The sequence below is a fragment of the Protopterus annectens genome, chromosome 1.part0 (assembly GCF_019279795.1).
Source record: "Protopterus annectens isolate FY-2018-M chromosome 1.part0, PAN1.0, whole genome shotgun sequence".
Taxonomy (NCBI): domain Eukaryota; kingdom Metazoa; phylum Chordata; order Ceratodontiformes; family Protopteridae; genus Protopterus; species Protopterus annectens.
The window spans coordinates 1,236,307,860-1,236,329,891 of NC_056725.1; the positions used below are offsets into that span (position 1 = coordinate 1,236,307,860).

Consider the following 22,032-nt stretch of genomic DNA (forward strand, 5'->3'; position numbering starts at 1 on the left):
ATCTAAAGTTATGGTAAGTACATAACTAAAAGATGTAATGTGATCCTATCTCGCCTACATTCTCTACAGATGGGACAGCGTCCCTAGCACCTAATTCCTGGGTGGCTCACTGGAAAACACTCCTGAGAACTGTGGAACCGAAGGAAGCTCGACCCCTAGATGCCACATCTAATTTGTAGTGAGAAATAAAGGTGTGTGAAGATGACCACGTGGCAGCCGCACAAATGTCACCAATAGAGAGCTTGGAATGAAAAGCTGCAAGTGGCCATAGCCCTAGTAGAATGAGCTTTCACTGGAACTATAAGTTCCTTATTTGAGATGAGATAAATATGATTGATACAGTCCCTGATCCACTTGGCAATAGTGACCTTTGTGACGGCTTTGCCTAATCTATTATCCGAAAAGGACACAAACAGTTGATCTGATTTTCGTGCTTTGTGTGTCCTATCCAAATAGAAACGTAATTGTCTGTGCACATCCAAGCTGTGAAAAGTATATTCTGCTCTATTCGAATACTTGGGGAAGAAGACCGGTAGCTCTAGTGATTGTTGTAAACAAAAGTTAGAACAAACCTTTGGTATAAAAGATGGGTTTGGTCTAAGAGATACTCTATCCTTGTGAAATACCAAGTATGGTGGTTTAACACATAGGGCTTGAAGTTCTGAAACTCGTCTGGCTGAAGTAATAGCAACTAGAAGGGCAGTCTTCCAAGAAAGGAATTTTAGATCACAGGTTGCTGCCGGCTCAAAGGGGGATGAGGTTAATGCACCTAATACCACGTTAAGGTCCCACGGAGGTGCAGGTTAAGATATCGGGGGTCGTAGAAGCCAAGCTCCTTTAATAAAGGCTTTGCACAACTTGTTGCTCATTAAAGGAGGTTCCACACTCTCATGAAAATTGGAAATAGCCGCCAATTGTACTTTGATGGTAGACACTGAGCAACCTTGGTTGAATAGGGAAGCTAAAAACTTCAGTACTTCTGATACCGAGGCTGTCATCGGGTCTAATCCTCGGAGTTGGGCCCAAATAGCAAACCTCTTCCATTCATTGCTATATATCTTTTTCATAGAAGTCTTGTGGGCCGAAGACAAGATGTGCATGACTTCAGGGGCGAAAGAATGGCTCCTAACTATGGTTGGAAGAGGAGTAGCCAGGCTGCCAACTTCATTGAATGGAGGGACTGATGGAGCTGTCCTGACTAATGCGTCAAAAGGTCCGGAACTTGGTCCAGGAACCAAGGACCCTCCCATGCATATTTGTGAAGAAAGGGGAACCAGACTTGTCGAGGCCAGTATGGGGCGATTAATATCATTTTGCTTCCCAAGCGAATCGCCTTCTGAATCACCTTGGGGAGAAGGGGAACCAGTGGAAAGGCATATAGCAGACCGGAGGGCCAAACGTGGACTAGAGCGTCCTTGGGGATCTCCCCCGGAACTGGGGTGAGAGTGAAGAAGTGCTGGCATTTCGCGTTGAGGGGACTTGCGAAGAGATTGCAACAAGGAACTCCCCATCTCGTGAAAATCTGCGCTACCACTCTGTTGTTCAAGGACCACTCGTGAGGGGAGAGAATAGTTCTGCTCAGTCTGTCGGCTATCACGTTGGATTTCCCCAGAATGTGCGTTGCCACTAGGAAACGCTTGGTAGCAATCGCCCAATCCCATACTTTCATGGCTTCTCTGCAAAGGGGGTAGGACCTGGTCCCTCCTTGCTTGTTTAAGTACCAGACTACCGACATGTTGTCGGACTGAATGGCAATCGTACCCTGGGGGAGGTGATCATGCAGTGCTTGCAACGCTAAAAGCACCGCCCTCATCTCCAGGATATTGATATGGAGAAGACTCTCGTCGGAGTGCCACGTGCCTTGGACCGACCTGTCCAGATAATGTCCCCCCCACCCTGTCTGGGAGGCGTCCGTAGTCAACGTGGCAGAGGGGAGTGGGGGAACGAAGGGTCGCCCTAGATTCAGGTTGGAGGAGAGAAGCCACCAACGAAGATCCTGTTTGCACGTGTCTGCGATCAGTATATGGTGACTGAGGGGAAGGTCTTGATAAGACCACTGGACTGATAGGAGCCACTGGAGTATCCTCATGTGCAACCTTGCCAAGGGGACCAGAAGAATGGTGGCTGCCATGGAGCCCAACAGCTGTAGGACCATTCTTGCTGGAGCACGACGTTTGAGGAGCAGAGCCTGAACCTGAAGCTGGAGCGTCGCTATCCTTTCTGCAGGGAGATAGACTCGCATCTGCCTTGAGTCTATTTCTGCACCAATAAACAGAATACGCTGAGATGGCAGCAATACAGATTTTGACCAATTGAAGGTGATTCCTAAGGAGTTGCCTAGTGTGATAGTGGCTGCTAGGTTTTCCAAGAGTAGATGCCTGGAGGTGGCAGTTAGGAGCCAGTCGTCTAGGTATGGAAACAACTGGAATCCTAGACTTCTCAGGTGAGCAGTCACCACCGCCAAACATTTGGTGAACACCCTGGGGGCTGTGGTGAGACCAAAGGGCAGTGCTCGGAACTGGAAATGACCGTCTCCTAGGCTGAAGCGTAAGTGTCTCCTCGAAGCCTGATCTATCAGAATGTGATAGTAGGCGTCTTTGAGATCTATGGAGCACATCCAAACACCTTTCTCCAAAAGCGGGAGAATGGATTGCAAAGTGACCATCCGGAATTTGGACTTTTTCACAAATCGGTTTAGTTTGCTGAGATCCAAAATGGGTCTCAAGTCCCCGGTCTTTTTTGGCACCAAAAAGAATCTTGAGCAAGTCCCTGATCCGGCCTGGTCTGCGGGGACAGGTTGGATGACCCCTTTTTGAAGCAGCTTTGATATTTCGTTGGCTGCATGATCCAGTTGACTGGGTGGCGGGTCCGGGATTCTTTGGACTGGTGGAGGGGGTTGAGCAAAGGGAATGGTGTAACCTCCGGCGATGACTGAAGCACCCACTGGTCCTGAGTAATATTTTCCCAGGCCTTTAGGTGTCTCGAAAAGCGACCCCCGACTGGCTCCGGAGCTGCACAGTCGGGTACTCCTTCAGGGATGCTGGAAGGAGGAGGAGCCACGGAAGGACTCGCGGTCTCCAGTGTTGCGGGGGCCTCCGCCGCCTCTGGGATGGCGTCTCCCTGAAAAATTTCCCCCTCCTCTGCCTCTAGAAGGGGAATCGCTCTGCTGCGACGAGTAAGGCTTTTGAGACTTACGGAACCACATTTTCCCTCCTCTTCGAGCCTTGGGATAAGGTCTGAAGGGAGTGGAAAACCGGGCTCCTACGGCAGTTAAAGTCTTACCCTCCTGTTCGCAGCGAGTCAATGTGTCCTTTACCTTGGGTCCAAACAGTGAGGACCCATCAAAGGGGGCGTCGGTAAAGGAAGACTTAATGGCCTCTGCAAAGTGACACAGGCATAGCCAGGCTTGTCTCCGTAGAGCAACACCTGTTCCAGCCGCTCTACTCGCTCCTTCGGCCGCATAAGAAATGAGCCTCATGGACGAGTTAGATAATGAAGACAGGGTAGCCAACTGGGAGTTAACCGTCTGGGTCAACTGCTCAGGTAAGTTACCAGAGAGGGTATCCGAAAACTCCTTGATCAGATCCCTCTGTAGTCTGGTGAAATGTGTCAGGTAATTCAGAGACTTTAATGTAAAGGCCGCTGAAGAAAGGGTACGCTTGCCGTACCAATCCATGCTCCTAGACTCTTTATTAGGAGGATGGACGGACGTCGAAGCCTCTGCCACATCTTGTTGGGTGGCAGATGCCACCACCATAGCATCTACAGCCACGCCCTTCGATAGAAAGTCCTTATCCAGGGGAGCAGAGAGGAACTTATTGGGGCGAGCTGGCACCGGTTCAACAGAATCCGGGTGTTCCCACGCCCTTCGAGAGATCAAATCCAGAAGCTCATCGAAGGGCGGAGACACCCAGGAGGCGGAGGGCTGAGCCCCGAAGGCCTTGAGGAAAACCGACTCCTCAGCAGAAGGGGGTTTGGACTGCCAGTCGCCTCGTTGCTTGAGTATCTCCAAGATGTCCGCAAAGGAGACATCTTCCGAGGACGACTTTGGGGACCCCTCCGCATCATTGAGGTCGGTATCCGAGGTGAGAGACTCATCAGGGGAGTCTACGTGTTTCCTCTTACACTGTTTCTTCCTGGGAGGTTCCTCCGAAAGAGTGTCGGAGGGACCTCCAGGAAGAAGGGAACCCCCAATGGGGGTAACCTCAGGCCCAGGGGCTCCGCTGTCGTGAGACAGGGGGATTGCAAAGGCGCCAGTCTCCATGCCCAGGGAAGGTGGTGGTGAAATGGTCGAAGTGGCCACAGAGGATTTGGCCAAGGCACTCCTCATGGCATCGAAGGCTGGACCCCCAGAGTCCTGGGATGGTTCAACCCCCGAGACCACAACGGCAGTCAGAACCCCTGCAGCCGACGCACCGAGAGGGAGGCTCGGAACTGAAAGGATCGGGCCCAAAGCATCCCCCCGGGGCCGACAGAGGAGGTTCGCGTACCGAACCCCGACCCGAGGGACGGGGTTGGAGTTAGAGTCGGAACCGACCCGATAACCTCCACCGGTTCCACCAACACTGACTCCAACGGCGCCGAAGCTGTTGGAGGAGGAATCTATGTAGCAGGATGGGAGATCGGCTCCAGAGCCAACTGAGCTGGAGCCGAGATCAACTTTGCGAAGACTGGAGACTGAAAAAGCCTTTGAAGCACCCTAAGTCCGAATCGGACATCCTCGATGACCGAGAAGAGACCGACCGGGTCCGAGTCGACTTCTCCGCCGGCTCCGAAAGACTGGGGGACCGGCTCCGTAATGGTTCTAGAAGTATCGGCGCCGAGGGAGACTCCACTACAACTGCAATTTCCCTCGGAGCCGATGTGGACTTCAGCACCGAAGGGGAAGAGTCTGAGCGGGCAACCCCCATCGGTTCCGAAGGCAGTGGAGCCGATGAAGGTGACACGCCTCTCGACGCCCAAGCTCTCGACTCCGAAACCAGAGGAGTCGAGGCTGGAGACATCGAGGCAGACCGTTCCGCCCTCGGCTCCGAAGTCCGTGGAGCCGACGGAGAAGCCTGCTGAGACTTTTTTGCTGCCGGATCCGACGGGCTGGTCGGAGCCGAAGGCTTTTTCTTCCTCGAAGGTGAAGAAGAAGAAGATAGGGCTTCCTCAAAGGAAGGGGTAATAAGCCCTTTTAAGATCAACTTATTTTTCCTCTCTTGGAGGACGCGAGAGGAAAAAGCGTGGCAAACGCTACAGGACTCCTGAAGATGCTTCGGGCCCAAACAATAGACACACAAGGAATGGTCATCTGTTATAGACATTTTATAATTACATTTAACACACTTTTTAAAACCTGATGGTCTATGCTCTTTAGACATGGTTATATAAACAATAAACACCGACTACCAAAAACAAAGTTAGTACAGACAACCTAGACTCTAACTTAAACGCCTAGGGTAGGGCTAGGCCCCTCTAACTTAAACGGGACCGTTAACCACCACAAAAAAAACACAATTTACCACAAGAAAAATATCAAAACCAATCACACAACAACAATAGCTGTTAAAACAGCTTTTGGGTAAGTTTTGACCAAAATTCAGACAGAAACATTTCTGACTAAAGATACTTAGCTCAGCCAAGTCCGAGACCATGTCTATGCTGAAAAGCGGCAAACGAGATCTAGGGAAGTGGTAGTGGTGCATCCTGGGATATGAGGTAACTCAGCCAATAAGAGACTGCGTTCTATTGTATAGCGGCTGAGTCGGAGCCGATCAACCCATCTGTAGAGAATGTAGGCGAGATAGGATCACATTACATCAAGAAGTTATGTACTCACCATAACGTTCGATGTATGTAGTCCATCTCGCCTTACATTCTTACCCGTGGGTTCGGAGCCGAATATCGGCTCCGACTCGGCCAAACTTTTCTAGCTCGAAGTCTTTCTATTGGCTGGGCTAAGACGGTATCCCATGCCGCATTGCTCTATATCCCCAGATCTAGTCTGCTGCGAACACCAACATTCACATCCCATGCATAGCAACACCCAAGGAAGAAAGAATAACCCAGGAGTTAAGGGAGCTCTGTAAAAAAGTTATCCTCCAGATCCTCCAGGAAGGGGGAAGACAGGGGGGTAAGTAAGAATGTGAGGCGAGATGGACTACATACATCGAACGTTATGGTGAGTACATAACTTTTTGATGTTATGTAGTCCAATCTCGCCTACATTCTTATCCGTGGGGCAGCGTCCTCAGCACCTAAATCCTGGGAGGTTCAGTGGAAAATACTCCTGAGCACGTGGAACCAAAGGAAGACCTGCCCATAGATACCACGTCCAAGTTGTAATGAGCAACAAAGGTGTGAGGAGATGCCCAAGTAGCTGAAGCACAAATATCATTCATAGACAATCTGGACTGATAGGCTCTAGATGTAGATACAGACCGAGAAGAGTGAGCCTTGATGGGGAACGGTAGATATTTACCTCCTGAAGAATAAATGAAAGAGATGCAAGTGGATATCCACCTGGACAGAGTGATTTTGGAGACAGGAGACCCAAGTCTGTTTTCCGAAAAGGAAACAAACAATTGATCAGATTTTCTGAGATCTTTGGTTCTGTGCAGATAAAAGCACAATTGTCTGTGTACATCCAATTGATGAAATTTAAATTCTTAAGAACTGGGGAAAGAACACTGGCAACTCAATAGATTGATTAAGATTAGTGATAGACGCCACTTTGGGAAGAAAGGAAGGGTTCGGTCTGAGAGAAACCCTGTCCTTATGAAAAATCAAGTATGGGGGTTTTATAGAAAGAGCTTGAATCTCTGAAACGCATCTGGCTGATGTGATAGCTACTAAAAAGACGGTCTTCCAGGTCAAGAATTTTAAATCACAAGTAGCTGCAGGTTCAAAGGGTGGTGAAGTAAGAGCCTGTAGAACAAGGTTTAAATCCCAAGCATGATAGGTTCCGAAACAGGAGGACGGAGTAACAGAGTGCCCTTCAGGAAAGCCTTACAGAGTCGGTGAGCCATCAGACTAGGCTCATTAGCAACATGAAAGTTAGAAATCGCCGCCAATTGGACTTTTATGGTGGCAGATGCTGAGCCCTGACGAAAAAGCATAGACAAGAACTTCAAAACAGAAGAAATTGGAGCTGTGCAAGGGCCAATCCCTTGGGTATGAGTCCAGATTGAAAACCTCTTCCATTTGCTGGAATAAATCTTCCTAGTAGAGGGCTTATGAGAGGAAGATAAAATATGAACTACCTCCAGTAAAAAATGATGAAGCCTAACTAATGATGTATCCAGGCTGTCAACCGGAGGGACTGCAGAGAGGGATGGAACTGCCCTGACATGTGCGTCAGTAAATCTGGTTGTGGGTCCAGAATCCAAGATGCGTCCACGATGTAGGGATGGAGAAAGGGGAACCAAACCTGACGAGGCCAGTGTGGGGCAATCAGAATCATTCTGCTTCCCAAGGATTGCGCTTTCTGAATCACTTTTGACAGCAAGGGAACCGGAGGAAAAGCATATAGCAGACCGGAGGGCCAATCGTGGACTAGAGAATCCCTGGGTGACTCCCCCTGAGGGGGGATCAACGTGAAGTAGCTGCTGCATTTGGCATTGAGAGGGCTGGCAAAAAGGTTGCAGCAGGGCTGACCCCATCTGTGGAAGATCAGTTCCGCAACTAGACGGTTCAGGGACCACTCGTAAGGCATCAGAATAGCTCTGCATAGCCTGTCTGCGATCACGTTGGACTTCCCCGGAATGTGCGTTGCCACCAGAAAATGTTGGGAAGACACTGCCCACTGCCACATTTGCATGGCCTCTCTGCACAGGGGATATGACCTGGTTCCTCCCTGCTTGTTCAGATACCACACCACTGACATATGCAATAGTCCCGAGAGGGAGAAAACTCTGAAGTGCCTGCAACGTAAGTAGCACAGCTCTCATCTCCAGGACGTTGATATGCAAATGCATCTCGTGCTCCTGCCACGTGCCTTGGACTGTCCTGCCTAGATAATGACCCCCCCCCACCCCATCTGGGAGGCGTCCGTGGTCACCGTGGCAATCAGGGGCGGCGGAGTGAAGGGTTTCCCAGAGTCCAGGTTGTTGGTGCAAAGCCACCAACCGAGGTCCTGTTTGCACCTGTCAGTGAGTAAAATAGGATGAGAAAGTGGAAGCCTTTGAAGAGACCGCTGGGCAATGAGGAGCCATTGAAGGACCCTCATATATAATCTTGCTAGAGGGACTAACAAAATTTTCGCAGCCATAGTCCCCAGGAGTTGGAGAACCAGTCTTGCCTTCGCTCTTCTCAGAGGGAGCAGGGCGTGAACTTGTTGCTGTAAGACTCTTAATTATTTCATGTGGTAGAAACGCCCGCATTTGAACGGTGTCTAGTTCTGCGCCTATAAAACTGACACGCTGTGAGGGCAACAAGGCAGATTTTTCCCAGTTCAAGGTTATGCCCAACTGTTGACAGAGTGATGGTGGCGTCCCTGGTCTGAATTAGTAGATGCCTGGTGGTGGCAGTGAGGAGCCAGTCGTCCAGATAAGGAAACACTTGGAATCCTTGACATCTCTGGTGAGCTGTCACCACCGCCATACATTTCGTGAACACCCTGGGGGCTGTGGTGAGACCAAAGGGCAGGGCTCGAAACTGAAAATGACTGGCTCCCAGCCGGAAGCGCAGGTGACTCCTGGATGCCCTGTCCAATTTGATATGGTAGTAAGCATCCCTGAGGTCGATGGAGCACATCCATACTTCTTTTCCCAACAATGGGAGAATTGACTGCAATGTGACCATACGGAACTTGGACTTTTGTACATGGTTGTTCAATCGGCTGAGATCCAATATGGGTCTCAGGTCCCCTGTTCTTTTCGGCACCAAAAAGAATCTTGAGTAAGTCCCTAATCCGATCTGGTCTGAGTGGACATGCTGGTTGGCTCCTTTTTCTAGCAGCTTTGAAACCTCTGAAGCCGTGGAATCCCTTTGCATGGGTGGAACGTCCGGGATTTTTCTGACTGGAGGGGGATCTGACGAAAAGGGGATGACATAACCTCCAGAAATTATTCGTAAAACCCATTGGTCCTGGGTGACGTTTTGCCAGGCCTCCGGGTATAATGATATTTGACCCCCGACTGGCTCCGGAAACATGCAGTCGGGCCTCCCATCAGGAGCAACGGTAGGGAGAACCGCGAAAGGAATCGCGGTTTCCCGAGTTGCGGGGACCTCCTCTGCTTCTAGGGCGGTGTCTTCCTGAATAACCTCCCGCTCCTCTGCCTCTGGAGGGAGGCTCACCTTGTGCACCGGGAAAAAACCTCTGATTTTTTGAACCACATCTTTCCACTCCTCTGGGCCTTGGGATAAGGCCTAGAGGGAAGGGAAAAATGGACCCCTACAGCAGACAGAGTTTTTACCTCCTGCGCGCACCTGGTGAGGGTGTCTTTTACCTTGGTTCCGAACAAAGAGGAACCATCAAAGGGGGCGTCGGTGAATGAAGACTTGAAGGCCTCCGCGAAATGACAAAGGCACATCCAGGCGTGCCTCCCAAGGGTGACTCCTGAGCTTGCTGCCCTACTTGCTCCCTTGGCTGCGTATGAAATCAGCCTCATGGAGGAGTTAACGATGGAATTGAGGGTAGACATCTGGGCGTTAACCGTCTGGGCCATCGCCTCAGAAACGTTACCCGTAAGAGTGTCTCCAAGCTCCTTGAGGAGATCTCCCTGGAGCCGTGTAAAGTGAGATAAGTAGTTCAGCAACCATAAGGTAAAAGTTGCTGAAGTGAGTGTATGCTTCCTGTACCGGTCCATGGTCCTAGACGCCTTGTTAGGAGGATGGATGGAGGAAGGAGTCTCTGCTAATTCCTTCTGGGTGGCCGCTGCCACCACCATGGCATCCACAGGGACTCCCTTGGACAAAAATTCCTTACCCGGGGGAGCAGACAGAAATTTATTGGGTCTCCTGTGGACAGGTTCCACAGAATCAGGGTTCTCCCACACCCTCCGACAAATCAAATCCAGGAGCTCGTTGAAGGGTGGGGACATCCAGGAGGCGGAGGGCTGAGCACCGAAGGCCTTCAGGAAAACAGACTCCTCCTCGGATGGGGTTTTGGACGGACAGTCACCTCTTTGTTTCAATATCTCCAGGATGTCAGAGAAAGAAACATCCTCAGAGGATGACTTGGGAGACCCCTCCGATTCCTCGAGGTCAGTATCTGAGGGGAGAGACTCATCCTGGGAGTCTATGTGCTTCCTCTTGCACGTCTTCTTTCCAGGGGGTTCCTCAGGCAAACACTCTGAGGGGCCCTCAGAAACTTGGGGACCACTCGTGGGGGTACCCTGAGGCCTTGGGGCTCCGCTGTCTAAAGATAGGTGGTGATCAGAGACCCGCACCGGAGTGGTAGGGGACAGAATGACCGATCCGCATGATGTCACTGACGATCTGGCCAGCGCACTCCGTATGGCCTCAAAGGCTGCCCCCCCCCCCGAATCCGAAGAACGACCAGCCTCCGAGGCCACGACAGGAGTCGGGGTTCCCCGAGCCGAAGCACCGAGGGGGAAGACTAGGAACTGAAAGACATCCTGAGGCCTCTCCCTCGGGTCCAACTGAAGAATCCGGAGTCCTGAATCCCATGGACGGCGCAGACGGGGTCGGAGCTGACGTCCGCACCGATAAGACAGGAGGGGCCATCGGAACAGACCTGGAAACAATCACACAGAGCCGAACACTCCGGCTCCGAAGGCTGAGATGCGCTCGGAGGAGGAAGAATCGAAGTAGGTTGCAGGATGGGCTCCGGAGCCAACTGGGATGGAGCCAAGAACAATTTAGCCAAAACCAGTGATTGAAGGAGTCTCTGCACCACCCTATCGACATCCACATCAGATAGTGTCCTGGAGGATTTGGAGGACAGGGAGGGAGATCGAGATCTCCTCTCAGGTGATACTTGCCTAATACTAGGGGATCGGCTCCGAAGAAGTTCCAATATAATAGGAGCCGAAGCTGGTTCCATCATCACCGACACTTCCTGCGGCCCCGAGGACAGTGGAGCCGAGGATGTCGAAGCTAATTTAATTACTTTCTCCGGTGGCTCCAAGACTGAAGGAGCTGGAGATCTCTTTTTGGATTTAGTGGATCTAGGTTTTAAGCTGGAAGCAGATTCCAGACCCTCTTCGAACGAGGGTTTTCAAAAGTCCCTTCAGAATTAACTCAGAAGCTGCACATCGGTAATGGACATTTTATAGCCACATTTTGAGCATTTCTTAAAGCCCGAGGGCTTGTGCTCCTTCAAATTTTTAGACATCTTAAACATTTTCAACAATCACCAAAACAAAGGATCACAGGTATGAACCGACTGGAGAAAAAACAGTCACCAACTACACCACGCTGAGCGCGGGAAAAAGAATTACCACTAACCAACTTTAACACAATCCTCTGATGCACACACACAAAGGGGAACTAAGACTAAACCTCCAATTTAAACGGTTTTAGACCAGCAGTTAGTACACACACGAAGGGGACCAAGACTGAAACCTCTAATTTAAACTGTTTTAACCAAATGATAGAAAATAGGGAAGCCAGGGAACAGACTAGGTCCTCTAACTGAAATGGGCCTAGCCCGTTGGAGCAGCTAGTCGGATACCACAAAAACTCACACACGCACCGAACAAACTTTCAGAAGAACACCAAACTAAGTAAGAAATAGCTATTAAAATAGCTTTTGTTTGTAATAAATTCTCTCAAGAAGAAGAAACTGGGTACTTAGCCACAGCCAAGAGCGAAACCATGTCAGAGCTACACGAGCGGCAAACGAGATCTGGGGATATAGAGCATGGGATACCATCTTAGCCCAGCCAATAGAAAGACTTCGAGCTAAAAAATTTTGGCCGAGTCGGAGCAGATATTTGGCTCTGAACACACGGGTAAGAATGTAGGCGAGACTGGACTACATAACATCTAAAGGATTAGAAGCTAAACTAGAAAAATAAGTTTACAAGCTAATTAGAAAAACAAATCAAGGATGAAGGTGTTATAAAATAGACCGGATTATAAGAACCATGGAGGTCTTTATAAAGCAGATCTGATGATGACCCTGTAAGAAAGCTGTGTGTGTGTGAAAAATCAGTCCAACACTAATTATTGAGTATGAGCTTCCTACACACGTCAATATAGAAAAAAAAGTTATGTCTTACCATAATGTTTCATCTGAGTTGTTGATCTTCCAGTCATCAATGATGGGTTCAGTTCTGAGCCCTCAGAACAGAATCAGCCTTATACCAAGCTTGCGTGCACCAAAAAACTCTCGAGCTAAGCTGCTACCCACAATGCCCTTTGCTCAGTTACCTCAGATCTAGTTTGTATGCAACATATAGAAGTCAGAGGCCATCTCTGCACAGAAACTCTAATACACCACCAAGACCCAGAAGATCTGCCAGGAAACTTAGGAGGGGTCAGTGAGAGGGTGTGATGACTGGAAGAAAATCAACAACTCAGATGGAACGTTATGGTAAGATACCTTCTTTATCTGAAGTTGTTCAGATTCAGCTTCTTTAAGAACCTGGGTGGTCCTTATGGAAGAACATTCCTGAGAACCACAGAACCAAAGGCCGCTCTTCCCATGGAGATCAGATCCAATTTGTAATGCTTGATAAAAGTGTGGGGCTTAGCCCAAACGACAGCTGCACAAATATCATCCATGGAGGCCCTAGAGTGGAAGGCAACAGATGCTGCAATAGCCCTAGTTGAGAGACCGTTCATTTAGCCAGGCTTCAATCCCTCCGTAAGTGAATATGTGAAGGAAATGCAATCCCGGAGCCATTTAGACAAAGTAACTTTCGATGCTGCGCCTCCCATTCTAGGATCCGCAAAGGAAATGAAAAGCTTGTCTGACATGCGAAAGGATTTAGTTCCGTCCAGATCAAAACGTAATTACGTTTGAAAATCCAAGGAATGTAGGCAGTATTCTCCCATATTAGAGTAATTTGGGAAGAACACAGGGAGCTCAATGGACTGGTTAATCGAAAAATCAGAAACCACTTTGGGGAGAAAGGATGGGCTACTACGAAGTGATACTCTGCCCTTATGAAAGATCAGACAAGGGCTCTTGATACATAATGCTTGTAATTCAGAAATTCTTCTGGCTGAAGTTATAACCACCAGAAATAAGGATGTCCATGACAGAAATTTTAGATCACATGCCGTAGCCAGCTCAAAAGGGGGCAGAGAGAGAGACTGCAGAACCAAAGACAGATTCCATGCCTCCACCGGCTGTCTGATGGGAGGCCTGCTGTGGAAAATACCCTTGAGGAAGGTCTTGCAAGGGCGAGAGGAAATAAGTGGCACTCCATCAGACCCGTTATGGAAGTTGGAAACAGCTGCTAGATGGACTCTAATGGTGGAAGCTGAGGTCCCCTTATCGAACAGTTCAGCCAGATAACGAATAGTGGCTACGGGGGCTGAGAACAGGTCTAGCTTCTGATTACGTGACCAAATGGTGAATCTTTTCCATTTGTACCTGTAAAGTTTCCTGGTGGATGGTTTATGAGAGGCCAAGATAATATTACGGACGGGTGAGGAGAGGGTTTCCTGCCTGGCAACTAACGGAAGTGGAGAAACCAAGCTGTCCGCTTGAGAGTGGACAGATTCGGGAGGGGGGAGTCAGCCCTTGAGAGTGAGACAGGAGGTCCTGACGAGTGTCCAGGATCCAAGGAGGTTGTAACATATGAGGTCAAAGGAAGGGAAACCACATTTGACAAGGCCAGAATGGGGCAATGAGGATCACTTTGCTTCTCAACCGAATAACTTTCCTTAGAACAAGGGGAATCAGAGGAATTGGAGGATAAGCATAAAGGAGACCCGTGGGCCAATCGTGGATTAAAGTGTCTCTCGGTGACTCCCTGAGAGGGGGAAAGAGGGCAAAGTAGTTGCTGCATTTTGTGTTTGAAGGGGAGGCGAAAAGGTCGCAACATGGCTGGCCCCAACAGCTGAAAATTTCCACCGCCACACTCGGGTTGAGAGACCATTCGTGAGAATGAAGAATGCATCTGTTCAGCCTGTCCGCAATCACGTTGGTGATCCCTGGGATATGCGTTGCGATCAGAAAGTGGTTGGAAGCTGTTGCCCACTGCCAGATTCTTATGGCTTCGCTACATAGGGGGTAAAGATTTGGTCCCTCCTTGTTTATGTACCAGACCACAGACATGTCCGACTGGAGAGCAATTGTTCTGGACGGAAGGAGGGGATGAAAAGCTTGCAACGCCAATAGCACCGCTCAACTTCAGGACATTGATATGCAAATTGACCTCTACATCGGACCACGTGCCGTGGACTAACTTTCCCTGGAAGTGGCCCCCCCACCACATCAGGGAAGCATCCGTGGTCACAGTGGGCTGTGGAACCTGGAAGAGGAGACACCAAAAATTTTCATCTGTACTCATCCACCAGAGGAGATCTTGTTTGCAAATGTTGATGATGAGAATCTGTGACCTCAGGGAGTGAATATTGGGTATCCACTGGGCCTGAAGGAGCCACTGTAGTAATCTCATCTGTAGTCTGGCTAAGGGAACTATGGGGATGGCTGCAGCCATAGATCCCAAGGCTTGGAGGACTTCCCTTGCAGACACCTTTCTTCGACAGAGTATCACTTGAACTTGTGCCCTTAATCTCTGAAGCCTGTGGAGAGGAAGTGAGATCAGGCTTGACTAGGTGTTGAATATTGCCCCTATGAATTCCAGTTGTGATGGTTGAAGGTTTGATTTCTCCCAATGTATGGTGATGCCTAGTGACTCTGCTAGAGCCAGTGTGTAGCAGACCAGAAGATGCTTTGGGGGAGGAACTAATCGTCTAGGTATGGAAACACCTGGAATCCCTGAAGTCTCAGATGAGCTGTTACCATTGCAAGGCATTTCGTGAACACTCTGGGGGCAGTCGAGAGACCAAAAGGCAGGGCTCTGAATTGGTAGTGATCGGCTCCCAACCGGAAGCGAAGGAGGCTCCTGGAGTGCTTGTCCATCTTGATATGGTAATATACATCCCGGATATCTAATGAGCACATCCACACACCCTCCCGCAGAAAGGGAAGGATGGTTTGAATAGTGACCATGTGGAATTTGGTCTGAACTACCGATTTGTTTAGTTGGCTGAGATCCAGAATGGACCTCCAGTCCCCTGTTTTCTTTGGCACCAAAGAATCTTGAGTAGAACCCTGATCCGCACTGATCTGGAGGACCTGTTAGATGGCTCTTTTGACATAGCTTTCGTATTTCGGAAACTGCCTCCTCCCTTTGACTGGGTGGAACATCGGGAAGGGATTTCAGAGGTCTTGGATAAGTGATTAGGGGAATATGGTAGCCTCTGGTAAAGATTCTCTGCAACCCACTGATCGTTCGTAATTGAGAACCAGGCAGCTTGGTGCAGAGAAAAACGCGCCCTGACTGCTTCCACAGGAAAGCAATCGGGCAGCGCATCAGGAGCGCTGATACGGTCTACCAGAGAAGGAATCTCTGGAGCCCTGGTTCCGGGGACCCCTTCTGTCATTATTGGAACCCCTTCTGCCTCTGGAGGAGTTCTCACCACGTGTGTCTCGGAAAGGACCTTGAGACTTCTTGTGCCACATCTTTCCGCTCCTCTGATTCCTGGAGAACGACTGCTGAGGTTTGGAAAAAAGTAGGCCAACGGCAGACAATGTCTTCCCGTCTTGCTCGAACCTGGCTAATGTATCCTTGACCTTAGCATCGAACAGAGCAGATGGCTCGATACGGGCATTTAGAAAGGAAGACTTGAAAGAGTCTGTGAGGTCGCAAATGCGCATCCTGGCGTGGCGTCTCATGACTACGCCTGCACCCGAAGCTCTAGCTGCTCCTTCGGTTGCATGTGACAGCAACCTCATGGATGAATTAGATAATGATTCTAGGGTGGCAAGTTATGAGGCAACTTTATCTCGTGCTCAGATACTTGGCCCGCGAGGGTTCAGGAGAGTTTGGAGACAAGACCTCTCTGGAGCCTCGTAAAATGTGCCAGAAAGTTCAGAGACCGAACTGCAAAGGTCGCTGACGCAAAGACTCGCTTACCTAACCTGTCCACTGCCCGGCACCGTTGGGCGGGTGAACAGCAGGACTCTCTTCTGCAAGGTCCTTTTTCGTGGCTGCCGTCACCACCACAGCGTCCACTGGCAAACCTCTAGACCAATGGGGTTGATCCTCTGGAGGGGCGAGTACCTTGTCTGATCTCCTGAGGATGGCCTCAACGGAGTCAGGGTTCTTCCATGCCCACTGCACGATGAGTTTAAAAAACTCATCGGTGGGGGGGGGGGGGGTCACCCAAGAAGTAAAGGGCTGGGAGCCAAAGGCCTGCAGGAATACGGATTCCTCCGAGGAAGGGTTGGAGGACTTCCAGTCACCCCTCTGTTTCAAGATTTCCACTATGTCTCCGAATGAGACATAGTCAGGGGGTGACCATGGGGACCCTTCCCCATCATCATAGTCCATATCCTCCATGAGGGACTCCTCTGAGGAGTCCATGTGTTTCCTCTTACACACCCGTTTCCGAGGGGATTCTTAGGTGGGAGCATCCGAAGAAGACTCAGAAAAGGAAATACACTGGACAGGGGTTTCCTGGGCCTTGTGCTCTTGGAGTCCTGGGGGGTTGCCTTTGACAGCTGCGGCTCAGAAGGAACTGGGAGAATAACCAATGGAGGAGGATTGCAAGCAGCAAGCACCCTCTCCATCACCCGGAAAGCAGGCCTGCCTGAAGAGGAGTGGGAGCCCAGAACCGAAGACGACAAAATTGGAACCGGGGTCGCACCCCGCTCCAGATGGTCCGCCCCAGAGACAGAGCCTCAAGCAGACTCTGAGCGGTAGTCACCCTAGGATCCAAAGTCGGGACTGACAAAACCATCGGAACAGAGACCGGAACAGGAGGTTCCACCTCTTAAGCATGAGACTGAGGAAGGGTGGGTTCTGACGGAACCGACACCCAACGGGGTCTTGGGGTCTAAAACAGTGTTGCCGATGGCGTCGAGGAAGGGAGTCCTCTAGTAAAAGTTGGATAAATGAGCCATGGAATGGAGGGATCCAAGGGAGGAGAGTAAGAAGGAGTTGCTGGAGAAATAGACACAAAGCCTGGAGTGGGATAGGGTCTAGGCGGATTTGAAATAACCCTGGCGGTCAGCAGCTGGTTAAAAAGGTGCACCACATCCAATTCGGAAAGGCTCCTGGTGGATCTCACAGATGCCCCTGATAGGGAATCAGGACGGTCCAAAAAGTGACTGCAGGCTTGTCTGGCAAATGGGTCCACAGACGAGTATCTGGTCCGTGGTGCATCACAGAAAGGCACAGACTATTCCAATTTCGAAACTGGCAACAACGGTTTGGTTGGAGCCATGAATGGGCTCGGAGCCGAGGTTGCAATAGGGGTGGATGACAGACTGTTCCGAGGTAATTGTCAAAACAGATATCTGAGCAGAAATGGGCGATGTCGTTGCAGAGTCAGAAACCGATAAGATGGTCGGTACCGAGGCAGTAGACGGCACCATAGTTGTCGGTGCTGGGGTAGGCACCGACGAGGCGACCTCAGTAAGCTTCACTGGAGTCAAACTCGGAGCAGATGTAGTAGTCGGCACCGAGGAGGCAGAACAGTGCTCTGATGAGGAATTATTGGCCTTGTGTTTGTGGCTTTTCCTGTCACCGGCCGGTGAAGAGGGGTCCGAGCGAGAACGTTTCTTGTCCACAGAAGGAGGGGATGAGACCTCCGTCGCAGAAATAGTCTCTGAAAAAGGCAAAGCAAGTAGGCCCTTCAAAATCAGTTTGTTACGACGTTCATTCAGCGTCCACTGACTGATGCTAGCACAAATATCACACAGGGGTTTCGCCAACAAATGCGGAACCCCCAAACAGTACACATGCACTTCATGGAGGTCACTACTCAGTAATTTACCACTGCAAGAAGAGCAGTGTTTAAACCCTGTAGTTCCCTTCTTTTCAGACATCCCAGAACACACACTCACGCAAAAGGGAAAGAGTGAGGAAAGTGAGGAAATGAAGAAAGAGGAAATACCAACAATGGTAACAAGATATCAAGGGTAGAAAGTTAGAAAAAACCAACAATGGTAAGAAAGAGGTACCTGTGGGTGGAGCTGAAACAATATAGATATCAAGAACAGATTATAAAGAGGAAAAAACTTTTACAAAAACTTGTAAATATATCAGAAAAATCACTTGGCTGGAGAGCTCGGTGAAACACTGCTATATGGCTGCATGGCAAACGAGATATGGGGTAACTGAGCAAAGGGCATTGTGGGTAGCAGCTTAGTTCAAGAGTTTTTTGGTGTACGCAAGCTTGGTATACGGCGGACTCTGTTCCGAGTGCTCGGAACTGAACCCATCAGTGATGAATAGGAAGAAGATTAACAACTTCAGATTCCCAAGTTTTCACTTTTTCATAGTGCAGAGTCTCATACTAATGCCTATGTTATGCTGAACTGGTATAAGGCCTCCAAGATTAATGGCGCTTCCAAAGCAAATAAAAAAAAAAATCATAGGCTGAAATAAGTGAAACAATACCACACAAAGCAGCTGTGAAACAGCAAAATACATCAGTAAAAGTGCAGATTTGTGAGGTCAATCAGTAAACCATAAAACTTTAGGAAATGGTTACTTGTAGCAACCAAATGGAAAAAAGTTATTTACTCACTATAACGTTCCATCTGAGTAGTTCTACTTCATTTGTCTTCAACCTGTGGGGATACTGGATCCGTATCGGATCCGAGCCGGCAACTTTACTAGCATTTGTTCCAAGCTCCTCCCCTTACCCATAATACATCTCCACTGCCTTCCAATCCCCAGATAGAGTTTGCTGAATCTTATACTGATAACACTACCTGAAAAAAATGCTTGTGACCTATAACTGCAGCCCATAGGTTGTTCATATGCCAAGGTACGGGGGAAGGAGGGAGGGAGGGATGGTTGAAGACAAATGAAGTAAAACTACTCAGATGGAACGTTATGGTGAGTACATAACTTCTTTAACTGAAGTAGTTTACTTTATTTGGTCTTCAACCTATGGGACAGAGTCCCCAGCTACTAAACTCCTGGGAGGCTCTCATGGAAGGATATTCCGGAGCACCGCGGAACCAAAGAATGCTCTCCTTCTGGAAGTCAAATCCAATTTGTAATGAGAAATAAATGTATGAGATGAGGACCAAGTAGCTGCAGAAAAAATATCATCCAAAGAAACTCTAGACCAAAAAGTCGCAGACATAGCCATTGATCAAATGGAATGAGCTCTCACCTGACCCGGAGGGAGACATGCCTCTGTCCTTATAGACCTGAAGGATGCACAAAGAAATCCATCTAGCAATAGTGACCTTAGAGATAGGTTCCCCAAAAAGGGTGTATAGAAGGATACAAACAACTGATCAGATTTACGGAAATTTTTGTCCTGTGTAAATAGAATCGTAACTGCCTATGAACATCCAGCAGGTGGTGTTTGTATTCCATCTTGTTAGTAAAATTAGGAAAGAACACAGGCAAATTGATGGTCTGGTTGATATTGACTGGTGATGCCACCTTAGGAAGAAAGGATGGATTGGTACAAAGGTAAACCCTATCTTTGTGAAAAATCATATAAAGGACTTTGATGGACAAGGCCTGCAGTTCTTAAACCCTTTTGGCAGAGGTAATAGCCACCAGAAAAGCTGTTTTCCATGACAAATATTTCAGATCTGCTGTTTTAGCAGGCTAGAAAGGCGGAGCAACCAAAGCTTGAAGAACCCTAGTAAGGTCCCAATGGGGGAACAGGATCCTTGACCTGGGGGCGTAACAAAAAGGTGCCTTTAATAAAGGCTTTACACAGTCTGGAGGACGCTAGAGGCGCAGAATTCTCGCCCACATGAAAATGAGAAATGGCAGCCAACTGAACCTTGACTGTGGAACAACTAGCTCAGTGTTGAAAAATGGTGGAAATAGGAGCCGTGAAGAGGTCTAAACTCCTTTGAGAGTCCCAAAAGGAAAAAACGTTTCCACTTGCTGAGATAAACCTTCCTGGTCGAGGACTTATGAGCAGCCACCAAAATAGACCTAATTGAGGAGGAAATCCAGGAGTCCTAGCAATCACAGGAATTGGAGCAGCCAAGCTGTGAGCTTCAAACTGTCCAGATTCGGATGAGGAACCCCCAAAGGGTGTAAAATCAGATCCTGAATGGGATCCAAGGCGGAGCCAGAAGGGGAGACCAAAGCAAGGGAAACCATACCTGACTAGGCCAAAACGAAGCAATGAGGATTCACTTTGCTCTCCAGTCGACGAGCTTTCCATAGAAACCTCGGAATAAGCGGTACTTGGAGGGTAAGCATACAGAAGACCGGGAGGCCAATCATGTACAAGAGCATCTCTGGCGGATTCCCCCGGTAGGGAGTTCAGAGTGAAAAACTCGCTGCACTTTGCGTTGGAAAGAGATGCGAAGAGATCGCAGCAAGGTTGACCCCACTCATGGAAGATCTGTTCCGCTACTGAAAAATTCAGAGACCACTCGTAAGGCATCAGAATAGTCAGACTCAGCCTGTCCGCTAGGATGATGGACCATCCCAGAATGTGGGTTACGATGTGAAAGCGACCAATGGAGATCGCCCTTTCCCACACACTCATGGCCTCGTGACAAAAGGGTAAGATCTTGACCCTCCCTGTTTGTTGATATACCAGACCACGGACATGTCTGACTGAACTGCAATCGTTCCCAGAGGAAGAAGGGCATGAAGGGCCTGCAACTCTAGAAGGACCGCCCTCGTCTCTAGAACATTTACAGCAAGCTGGTCTCTACAAGGGACCACAAACCTTGGACTGCCCTGCCTGAACAATGCCCCCCCCCACCCGAGATGGGAGGCGTCCATGGTCACTGTGGCTTGGGCTGGGACAAAGTCGTCCGTCCAACATGCCCAGAGAACACATTCACCATATGAGGGACGACCGACAGACTCGACTGAGTTTAATTCGATACACCAACGGAAGTTCCAACAGGGATCATTGTACAGCTAGAGTCTACTGTAGAATTCTCATGTGTAACCAGGCAAACGGGAGAAGCGTTATGCTCGCAGCCATTGAGCCTAAGGCCCTCAACACTGACTCCGCCATTGGGAGACGAGAATGGTAGATCAGAGAGATATACATCCTCAGGTTTTGTACCCAGTCCGAGGTCAGGAAGATTTTGTACTGTAAGGTATCTATCCTTGCACCAATGTAGTCTATCACCTGTACAGGATCTAGGAGTGATGTGGATGCGTTGATTGTGATCCCCGAACGCAGGGCAAGGATCAGGAAATAATCCCTGGTTTGGGAGAGTAGACACCTGGTGGGAGCAGTGAGGAGCCAATCGTCCAGGTATGGATAGACCAGAGTCCCCTGAAGCCTCAGGTGAGCTGCTACTAACGCCATCACTTTGGTGAACACCCTGGGGGCTGTGGTGAGACCAAAGGGTAGGGTTCGAAATTGGTAATGATTGACTCCTAGCCAGAAGTGGAGGAACCTCCTGGAGCTTCTGTGCATTTTTATGTGAAAGTAAGCATCATGGAGGTGTAACGAGCATATCCAGTTGCTCTCTTGCAGATACGGCATGATGGACTATTGTGTGACAATCCGAAACTTCTCTTTGGCAACTGACAGGTTCAGAGTAGAAAGGCCCAGAATGGGCCTTAAGTCCCCCATCTTCTTTGGCACCAAAAAGAAACTGGAGTATAAGCCCGATCTTGACTGATCGGGGGGGGGTTCAATGGCTCGTTTTTCTAGCAGCTTGGAAATTGCCTGTGCTGCTGCCTCCCTTTATGTGGGTGGTACGTCCGGGAGGTGTTTGGGAGATTTTGGGGGACCCACAAAGGGGATAGAGTATCCTCTGGATATGATCTGAAGCACCCAGCGGTCTGATGTTATGGACTCCCATACTGCTAGGTGCAAGGACAATCATCCCCAGACTGCCTCCAGAGTAGAGCAGTCGGGCCACCCCTCAGGGTTGCTGCCCGTGTCGGTCAGAGAAAGGTTCTCGAGACCCAAAATTCCTCGGAGCCCCTCTGT

At 49.3% G+C, this 22,032-nt stretch overlaps 1 protein-coding gene across 5 annotated transcripts in view; it reads right to left on the reverse strand.

Moving 5' to 3' along the window:
- Positions 1–22,032, reverse strand: part of PNISR (PNN interacting serine and arginine rich protein) — an 873,711-nt gene that overhangs the window by 267,098 nt on the left and 584,581 nt on the right. The gene's annotated exons all lie outside the window — the stretch shown is intronic.